At 34.0% G+C, this 11400-nt stretch overlaps 1 pseudogene; it reads left to right on the top strand.

The window, feature by feature from the left end:
* Positions 1-479: 479 nt before the first annotated feature.
* LOC127547652 (heat shock cognate 71 kDa protein-like) lies at positions 480-11151 on the top strand (annotated as a pseudogene).
* The last annotated feature ends 249 nt before the right edge of the window (positions 11152-11400 follow it).

The following is an 11400-nucleotide window of genomic DNA, read 5'->3' as shown; positions in this document are numbered from 1 at the left end:
TCCAAAGAGAGTCAAGTGACATTTAGCCATCTCTTATGAATTGTTTGCTTTAGGAATTCAGTGACTACCTTGAGCTTTTATCTCCTAATATACAGAAATATCAGGATTTCCTTCTAGTAAATTTGAAGAAAAACTGGCCCTTTCTGATTCTTTGTTAAATTGTAACACTTCACTTGAGATCTCTCAGGAAGTGTTCACAGCTGACAAAGCATACAGCCCTTTGATGATCCTCCCTCATACTTCAATGATGATTATAGAAGAAAAGAGCACGAGTGAAGAGGGGGAGAGGCTGCACTCTTAGAAGTAATGGGCATCTCCTATTGGCTAATTAAATCTCAATTACATTACATCAATGTTTGTAATTCAGACCCTTGCAAGTTTTCAAGGATTTACATTCCAGTCCATCTAAATAACTCAGCAAAAGCTAAACCGACCTTGACCAAGCTGTATACTTCTCAGCTGAATTTAAATTTAGAAAAATGGAGGTCATTTTGACACAGCTTAAAGATTTTTCTTCAAAATCTGTCACATTTAATAGCTGTAGCCCAGCAGAAGTTTCCTCCTTGAGGTATTACAGCAAAGAAGATGGACCCAACAGACAAAGCTTAGACATTGAAAGTGCCTTGGCTTTCCTCAGAAAAGAACTGGTAAGAATGCTTCAAATAATATCGACTCACCAAGGTGACTGTGGGGCCACCGCTACACCAAAGGAAAGCATAAGAAATAAAAGTGATACATAACAAGGATTGGGAGCGACAAGAAATATTAATCATTTTCTCAAGTAGAGCACTCATTTTCTATTAGGAGAGAGACCATTTATAAGAATCCAGAAAATACCCAGCATAATGATCCTTTATAGCTCAAAAATGCCTGAAAACTAGTAGTTTTTTGCGTCATTAGCTATTATGTGTCTGACCACATTGGTCAGAGATATGGATGAGTTCATATCAGAATAGTTTCTGAACTCTTGATTTTGCTGCAAAGTCCCACTTCTTATGACACATGCAGTCATGTCCCATGTTATAAAACTGCTGGAAATCTGACTTTATTAAATATACAGTTGCTAGCTGTTGTTACCAAGAAAACTCAAAAAAAGGTCACAAAGAGTCAGACAGAACTGAAATGACAGAATAACAAGAAATTGTTACCAAACACAAATCTTAGTATCATTGGTTCTATTTTTATTGCCCTCCCCAACATAAAATGATAATTTGACTCTTTTGGAGTCATAGTCATAATAACAATGACTGATAGTTTATTAGCACTTCAAAGTTTACAAAATATGCAACAAATACCATCTTTTTAAAGCTTCATGATAAAGCTTTAAAATGGGGACTGCCAATATTAATAGCCCCACTTTAGAGATGAGTAAACTGAAAATTGGATTACTTGACTATAATCACACAGCTAATAAACATCAGATGTGGTATTTTAATCCAGCTCTTCCCAATTCCAAATCCAGTATTTTAATTTTTTTAATTAAATTTACTTTCTTTTTACATTTTAAGTTCTGAAGTGTCCTCCTCACTTCTTCCCCATTCTGCATTAGAAAAGGCCAGTATTTAACATAGATAGAAAGATAAATAAATGATAGATTGACGGGTGGATAGATGGAAGGAAGGAGGGAGGGAGGGAAAGAAGGAAAGAAGGAAGGAAGGAAGGAAGGAAGGAAGGAAGGAAGGAAGGAAGGAAGGAAGGAAGGAAGGAAGGAAGGAAGGAAGTTAAGAAAAGAAAAAATAGAAAACTATACTTTGCATACTTCTATTTATAATTTCTTTCTTTGATGCGGATAAGCAACTTATTTCCTAAGTCCTATTGTAGTTGACTTGAAAATACTCACAATAGTTTAGTTATTCACTATTCTTCAAACAATATTGCTATTACTATATACAACATTCTCTTGGTTTGGCTCATTTCGCTTTTCATTATTTCATACAAGTCTTTCTGTTTTTCTAAAAACAACCTACTCATCACTTTTTATAGCATAATAGTATTTCATCGCAACCAAACACCACTTCTTATTTAGTCATCCCTCAATTAATGGGTATCCCCTCAATATCTAATTTTTTGCTATCACAAAGAGCTGCTATTAATATTTTAGAACATTATAGGTTCTTTTCATTTTTCTTTACTTCGGGAAACTGACCTAACAATGGTCAAATGCTAGATCAATGGGTATACAAGGTTTTATAGCTATTTTGGGTATAATTTCAGATTGCTCTCCAAAATGTTTGTATCATTTCACACTTTCTCTGATGGTTGTATTAGTGTCCCAATTTTACAACATCCCTTCCAGTATTTGTTTTTTTTTTTCCCTTTCTATCATTTTGGCCAATCTGATAGGTGTGAGATGATATCTCAAAGTTATTTTAATTTGCATTTTTCTAATCAAAAAGTTAGAGCATTTTAATAGGATAATATATAGCTTTGATTTCTTGATAGAAAAGCTGCCTATTCGTAACCTTTGACAATTATCAATTGGGGGATGACTCATATTCTTAAAAATTTGGCAAAGTTTTATATGACACATTGTGTCCTTGAAAATATTACATTTTCATTTGAATTTTTTTTTAAACCATGTGGGATTTGGTTGTGGTTGCTCATATTATGAAAGTTCATTCAGAATCAACTCAATTTGGATTCACAGAATCAAAGATTTAAAATTTGAAGGGAGCTTTGAAATCATTAGTTCAATTCTCTCCTTTTATTGTTTAATTTTATAGTTCTTTTTTGTATTGAATTTTTTTTTTACATAAGTATCATTTTCTAAAAGACATTCCCTCTCATTTTATAGGAAAGGAAACTGAAGCACTGAGAAATTAAGTGACTTGTTTAGAGTCATACAGATATTTTGGACATAATCCTAGAATAATCTTAGGATCTTCACTTACTCAATGTGTCTAAATATCAGAATTAAGCTTCAAGCTAAGCTATTTTGAGTCCCTTGAAAACCAGATAGCTACATAAATCAGTCAATTTTTTTTCAGAAATAAAAATGATATTCAAAAATTACTTATAAATTTTCTCCAAGGTCCCTCCCAGTTCTAAATGCACATTCCTACAAAACAAAGTTAGATATATTTTGCCTCCAAAGTTCTCAACTTGTGAACAACCACATTAGTAACTGACATAATGAGAATTATTTTCCAAATCAAGAGGCAGAAATTTTTAGCACAGTATTTGTTATTAGGCTGGCTGGATATAATAATTAAAAAGACCTCAATATCAAAAATGTAGGATTTTTTTTTAGAGAATTAAAACAGGTTTGTGGATCAACTCCAGTTATGGTTCCTATAGATTATTGAGGATAAAGGGCATGTTGACTGGGCAAAACAGTGATAATATAAATTGCATAGGAAAAAATAAGTTAAATTTTATACTGAGGGGCATGCATACTCCTCCCAGGAATGTGAAAAGAAAAAGTGTGGGGAGTAGCCATATTAACTTTATCAACAAAGACCCTGCTATTTGGTACTATCTTAAATGATTACATTTCTTATTCTGGCAAGTGCTTTTCTATTAGATCATGGGACAAAGCTAATGACATTTCTGCACTAGAAAATATTTGGTAACCAGGAATAATAATTATTTCTAATTATTTAGCAAAATAACCTGTTGTTTAGTATTACAATGATCAAAGAATTAGTTGGTTTAGTAGATAGAGTATTGGATTTGTATTCAAAAAGATGTGTTTACATCCTGCATCAAATATTTATTAGCTAGCAAATCATTTAACCTTTCTAAGCCTCAGTTTCCTCATGTGTGAAATGGATAATAACATATACCTCCTGGTTATTTTGGACAGCTAATGAGACTTTTGTAAAGGCTTCGCAATTCTTAAATTGTTTCAAAACTATTAAGCATATCTTATAATATACATAATATATAAATATGTATATTTATATACAGAGACACAAACTATCTTCTACTTGCTCCTGATTTAAATTTGGTTGGTTTAAATTTGGTTTAGTAGAAGAAGAGAGATTCTTGTGGTTTCTTCAAATAGAATGGCCTTCCAGGGTCTTGAGGCTGCTCGAATGTTTCTAAGACAAAGAAGGGAATCTTCATTGGATAATAGTTACAAGAAGAAATTGGATTGCTAGAAAAGTTACACAAGTCAATATGAAACATCTAAACATACTATGTATACCTTATAATAACCACTCCAGCTATTGTACCAAATCCTGTAGAATAATACCAGAAGCTTGTTCTGGTGCAATCCTTTCTATTTCAATCATCTACCCATGTAATAAAATGTTTCCTGGACCCTGTCTTTCAAATTAGTACTTGGCACATAGTGTTAATAAATGCTTGTTGACTAAATGGCTGAATAGATTCATTGCTATACAAAAGGGCTGCATGATTCTAGCCAACCTTATTTAAGTCAGCTCAATAAACACTATTTGAGTGATGGACTCATAGCAGAGGAATACTTTAAATTCTAAAGGGAATTTTGAGAGGTTAGATGTGATCCTTATGTTCAAGGACATCACTATTTTAAAAGGTGAACTTTTCAGAAAAAAAAAAAAAAACATGGGTTTGTGTGTATAGGGATATGACAATTAGCACACTGCCAATTCATAGCTAGCTAATAATAGATTTCATATCTTCAGCTCAAGACATTTCTAAAACTACTGAGTATTCTGGAAGGGGAGAAGTCAGGGATAGGAAAGAAGACAGGAAAGGAAGCTTGAAAGGAATAGATATTCTTTCTCCTAAGACTCTGGGTGCTTTATAAGCCATTCAGACTGACTTCAGACTGACTTGGTGATTTTGACAACTAAGATAGAGTTTTCATATACAGGCTTATAGAAACCAACCACTGGAAGACTAATAACAAAAGTGGAACAAGTATAAGAAAATGGATTAAAATATGTTTGTGAATCAACCCCTGTGCGCTAACATGATGATCTGGATACATAAGAAAGAGACTGTGAAAAGCCTGATTATTTCACAAAGATGAAGGATTCTTCCTTCAGATAGAGAAAACAGAGAAGGCAGACTGGTCCAAGCAGGGAAGTCACTCAGTTTAAACAGTTCTCCAAAGCCCTTTGCCCAAAAGATATAGTACCTAAAATTTTTATTCTAATAAGTCTATGTTCAAATTCATATGCATTACTCTGGATGAGTGGAAAGGATTTTTTGCTGGCTTTCAGCCTTAGAAATCAAAGTTCCAAGTGGGATGGAAGACATTTGGGTTTTGATATGATGGAAGAAGTGAGAAAAAAAACCCAAATATTGACATTGCTTAGTGAAATAGTCTCTAGGTTCCTAAAAAAATAATGAAAACTGGCATCATATGTTACTTTAAAGTATTCAAAACATTATCTACACATATAGTGGGTGTATATATTTGTATTTATGTGTATGTGTATTTGTATGTATGTATATCTAGTTATATTGTGTATATGTGTATGCATATGTGTTTATGTATGTATGTATCTATAAAATATACATTATCTCAAAAGTCAAAGCAGCTAGGTGGAACAATGGCTTGGAATCTTGGAATCAGACTTATTATCTTCCTGAGTTTGGATCTAACCTCAAATATTTACTTACCCTGAACAAGTCATTTTGCCTCGGTTTCCTCATCTGTAAAATGGCAAATCACTCCAATATCCAGTAAGAGGCAGAAATGGAATCCAGATTTTTTTGTTTTTAGGTCTGGGACCATTCCCATCTCTTTGAAGTTGAGATGAGAAGGGAAAGTATATAAATAAGATCTAGGATTTCAGGATAAGAGACAAAAGTTTATGCTTAGTTGACCTAGCTACAGGGTATAAATTGATAGCATGAAAATCCACATTGATTATACTTACTCATACAAATAAGTATTGGAAGGTGTGTGTTTCATTTCAATGCTATACAGTCTATCTCTGCCTTTTTGTAGCTCAGGAAAATGAAGCTACACATGTAAATTATTCCTAGGAATCTGACTCCATTCAGACAAATGCTGACCCCCAAATGGCCTGTGGCTGTTAGGGACTCTGCAGTTTTATACTGTCTGACAAAAGGAGGTGGATCCTTTTACAGATTGACTACACTAGAGTAAGCAGACCTGGAATGCTTTGAATACATTATGTATGTCTAAGCCATAGTTTGATGGGATTTCTTAACTATTGAGAGTTATATTCATGATTATTTATTAGTCATCAAGCTGTCTCTACCCTTTCTCTGAGGAAAGAAATTTAATCTAAGCAACTTGTATCAAATTGCCAATTACATACTTTAAGCTTTGGCTACTCCTTGACAAGGAGTCACCTAATTTTATTTATTTATTTGATTCTTTCTGGTTATGCATGTACATTTTTGTAAACATATTTCTTTATGAATCATGTTGGGAGAGAAAAAAATCATGTTGAACAAAAGAAAAAAACCATGAGGAAAAAAAAAAACAGAAGAAAAAAAAAGAGTGAACATAAAAGTGTTAATTTGCAGCAAATGTCCATAGTTCTCTCTCTGGATACAGATGATATTTTCCATCCAAAGTTTATTGGAATTACCTCGGATCACTGAACTCCTGAGAACTAAATCTTTTATAGTTGATTATTACATAACCTTGCTGATACTTTGTATAATGTATTTCTAGTTCTGCTTGTTTTGTTCAGCATTAGTTTATGCAAATCTTTCCAGGTCTTTCTAAAATCAGCCTGCTGATCATTTCTTACAAAATAATAATATTCCATAATTTTCATATACCATAACTTATTCAGTCATTTCCCAATTGATGGGCAGCTACTCATTTTCCATTTCTTTGCCACCACAAAAAAAGAGCTACTACAAACATTTTTGCCCATGTGAGTCCTTTTTCCTTTTGTATGATTTCCTTGGAATACAGGGAACCACCTTTTAATCAGGTTCAATACCGCTATTCCAGACATTTTCTCTTCCCTAGTCTAAATCTCATCATTTCTTCTAACAAAGGAAAGAGAATGATATGTCTTCTTAATAGAATGATGATTCATAGGGGAAAAAATGTAAGTCAGTCAAGAAGGGGGGGAGGTAAGTATATTTACTCATTGCCCCCCTTTAGTGTATCTTTCTCATCAAGAATTTCTGAGATCATGTGAAGTAAAATTGCTAGACAGGGTTAATAAATAAAATCATATATTTAGACTAGGAAAGGAGCTTAGAGCTATCTATTCCAACAGTCTTTATTTTATAGACAAGGAAACTGACTACCTTGCCCACAGTCATACATATAGTAAGTTGCAGAACTACAATTTAATCCATTTCCTCCAATTCCAAATTTATCCTTTTTTCTGTTGTATGGCACCACTATTCCAAGAACAAGGAAACTGCCCTGAAGTCAGCAAGAAATTTTCTATTTTCTTTTGTCTCCACTTCTATTTCATCCTTAGAATATACAAGAGTTGAGAATAATTGTGAATATGAATAAAGAAGGTGAGTAAATGAATGATTCAGGGCTGGTAGAACCTCAGAATATTCCCATCCAAAGGGTTGGGAAAGATATTTACTAAGAGAATGACTTTGGGTTGTGCATTAATCTAAAACTCTAACATTCATTTCTTCATGATATATTTATTTCTGATTAAATGTTGTTGGGTGTTTTTTTTTCTTTGCAAGAGTTCCCTTAAGAAACACCCTACAGGGGTAGTTAGGTGGGTCAGTGGATAGAGCACTAGCCCTGAAGTCAGGAGGACCTTAATTCAAATCCGATCTCAGACACTTAATACTTCCTAGCTGTGTGACCCTGTCACTTAACCCCAATTGCCTCAAGGGGAAAAAAAAAAAAATATATATATATATATATATATATATATATATATATATATATACATACACACATATATATACATATATACATATATATACATATGCATATATACATATATATATATACGTATGTATATATATAACCCTAACCTAACCCTATATATATATGTCCTGCAAAATAAAGGTAGACAAAAACTTTTAAAAGTTCCTTTTTACTTATCCACCAAAATAAAATATAAAAGATAAATAGTGTTACTATTCCAAATACTGAGTACAAATTCCAAAAATGCTGACAAGTCACTAATCCTAATAAAATATATGGAAGTTAATTATAACTGAAGTATGCAGAGGTCACCAAAAGATTGTAATCAACAAGATTCACTGAATGAGCACTTTACTTCTGCTAAAGAAACAAGTCATTTTCTCTCCCTTCCCCTCCTCCTACAGGCTCAATGCTAAGAAAAATAATTCTGAAAACCTGAAATAAAAAAAAAAAAACTATTGGTGCATAAACCCAATAGAAGCCTTGAAAGCTTTGACTTTGAACCTTCAAATCAGCTGGTATCAGCACTAATCTTCAGCCTGAATTGATAGTCATTGTTGTTTGTCCTTCATTCATAAAGAGGACCATGACATCAAGGAGGTAATGCCATAATATGTAAGTGAATTGGATTTAAGTGAAAGAAGGCAATGCAAAGTCATATCTCATTTTTCCTCCAGAACCATCTGGGTTCAGTGGCCAGATATAGATCAGGAAAACTGGAGATGGTGCTAGATGTAGTGTGAGATCTTGGCCTTTTTAAGCTGCGTTTAGAAGGTCTCAGGATTAAGGCTAGGGAAGAAATGAAGCAAAGAATTACCTGTTTTACCTAATGTGTGTATGTGTATACATATATACACACATATACATATATACATACCAGCATTCACACACACACACACACACACACACACACACACACACACACATACCCCTGTAGGGTGTTTCTTAAGGGAACTCTTGCAAAGAAAAAAAAAGGAAATCAGCAGAGCCAGGAAGTAGAGATCAGGAGGGACAATATTCCAGGCATGATAGTTAGTGAAAATGCTTACTCTGCAATTGCCTATTCTCATAATGGTCTGGAATTGATCCTGGGCTCTTTAAGGCCATAAGAGCAGAGTGCAAGCTTTGGCAAATTCTACCCAAGTAGATAGTCTTCAAAAATGGCCTGATAGATAGAAGGCATATCTGCCATGCTAGGAACTATAGCCATAAATAGGGAAGAAAGGCACATAAAACTTTGTTTTAGGGTATTACAATTTAAATATCCTCTGGATTTGCAGTCCTTCAACAACATAAAGAATTTAGTTTAAAAGAATAATAAGTTTGAATAAAAATCTATTCTAACAGACATTATCTAATAAATAGACAAGGAATTTAAAGGTATGCATGAAGTTATCAAAAGAAGAATTGCAAATTATTAACAATCTCATGAAAGTATACTCCAAATCAATAATAATAAAAATCACTCAAATCAAGATAACCTTAAAGCTTTACTTCATGTTCAGCAAATTGGCCAAAATGGGAATAATGTTGAAGGGGTTGTAGAAAGATAAATACTGTCTTTCTATAAATTAGTATAACTATTATGAAAGGCAATCTAGAAAAAGATAAGCAAGTGATCAAAATTTCCATTTTCTTTTGTCAAGAGACCCAATTCCTATATATATCCCAAGAACTTCAAAGATAGCCACTCAGTGCTGCTGCAATCCTTCTTCCTCACAGCAGAAAGCTACAACCCTTGACTCCCTAGCATCAGTGTTGAAGGAACCTGCAGTTGGCATTGATTTCTAACACTACTGTGTGAGAGTCTTCCAACATGGGAAAGTGGAAATCATTGCTAATGACCAAAGAAACAGGAGCACTTCAACCTATCTCACCTTCACCAACATTTTTCATTAGTGATGCTTCAAAGAATTAAATTGAAAAAGAATTAAATTGAAATGAATGCCACCAGCATAGTATTTGATGCCAAATATCTGAATCTTCACAGATTTGATGATACAACTGTGCAGTCAGATATGACATATTGGCCTTTCATGGTGGTGAGTTATATAAGCAAGCTTAAGGTCCAAGTGAAGTACAAAGAGGAGGCTTCTTCTTTCCAGAAGAAGTATCTTCATGGTCTTCACCAAGATGAAAGAAATTGCTGAAGCATAACTTGGGAAGGCTATCACAAATGATGTTCTCACAGTACCAGCCTATTTCATTTATTCCCAATCTCAAACAAACAAAGATGCTGGAACATCACTGGGTCTCAATGTGCTCCAAATAATCAATCAATCATCTTCCATTATTGCTTATGACTTGGACAAAAAGGTTGGTACTGAAAGAAATGTGTTGAGTATTGAGATTTACTCCCTCTGTGAAGTTATCAATTTCTTTACCTCAATCACCCATGCACAATTCAAAGAGTTGAATGATGATCTTTTCCATGACACACTAGACCCTGTGAAAAAGACCTTAAGAGACGCCAACCTAGATAAAATATAGATTCATGACATCATCTTGCTGTGTGGTTCCACTTGTATTCCCCAAATCCAGAAGCTTCTGCAAAATATCTTCAGTGGCAAAGTACTCAACTTGAATAAGCATCAATCTTGATGAGGTTTACCTTGAGTAGCTGTCCAGGTTGCAACTTTGATTAGAGATAAATCTAAGAATGTGTAGGACTTGCTGCTATTGCATGTCACTCTTATTTCCTTTGGAATTGAAACTGCTAGTGGAGTTATGACAGTTCTGATCAAATGTAATATCACCATCCCAAACAGACACAGACCTTAACCATCTATTTGTACAACCAGTGTGATATGTTTATTCAGGTTTGTGAAGGTAAGAGAACAATGACAAAGGATACTTATCTGCTTGGCAAGTTTGTGCTCTCGGGAAACATACCCACCCTCATACCCCAGCAACTAGGAGTGTTCCTCAGGTTGACTTTGACATTGATGGCATCCTCAATATATCATAAAGATCACAAAGATCATATGATCAAAGAAGACATTGAATTCATAATACAAGAAGCTGAGAAACAGAGACAAAATGACTTCCAAGAATTCTCCTGATTCTTGTGCTTCCAACATTAAAACCACTGTAGAGAATGAAAAATTACAAGGCAAAATTGATTATGAAAAGAGAAAATTTTTGACAAATGTAATGAAATAATCAATTGGCTGAATAAGAAACAGACTTCTGAGAAAGAAGAATTTGAGCATCAGCAGAAAGAATTGGAGAAGGTCTGCAACCTCACTATTGCTAAGCTGTACCAGAGTGCAGGGGGCATGCCAGGAGACATGCTTAGTGGATTTCCAGAGGGTGGATCAGCCCCATTTGGAGGTGCCTTTTCTGGACCCATCATTGAAGAGGTTGACTAAATGCACCAGAAAAATAGCATTCTACAGAGTGTTTCAAAAATTGAAGGACTCAGATTTGTAGCCAAGGTAGTATCAGTTTAAAAGTAACTTTGAAGCTACCATGTAGATCTGAATACTTGAATGTGTGTAGAAGAGAAGTGAACATTTTACCTTAAAAGTTCTATAAACAAATGAAAATACATTCTTGTCCTGGAGAAGAAAATCTTTTTAAAATTGGTACCATAAAAAAGAAGTTCAAAGACAAACATC

Source organism: Antechinus flavipes, chromosome 1, assembly GCF_016432865.1.
Source record: "Antechinus flavipes isolate AdamAnt ecotype Samford, QLD, Australia chromosome 1, AdamAnt_v2, whole genome shotgun sequence".
Classification (NCBI taxonomy): domain Eukaryota; kingdom Metazoa; phylum Chordata; class Mammalia; order Dasyuromorphia; family Dasyuridae; genus Antechinus; species Antechinus flavipes.
The sequence above is the reverse complement of the archived record's forward strand: the minus strand, read 5'-3'. Positions and strand labels throughout refer to the sequence as shown.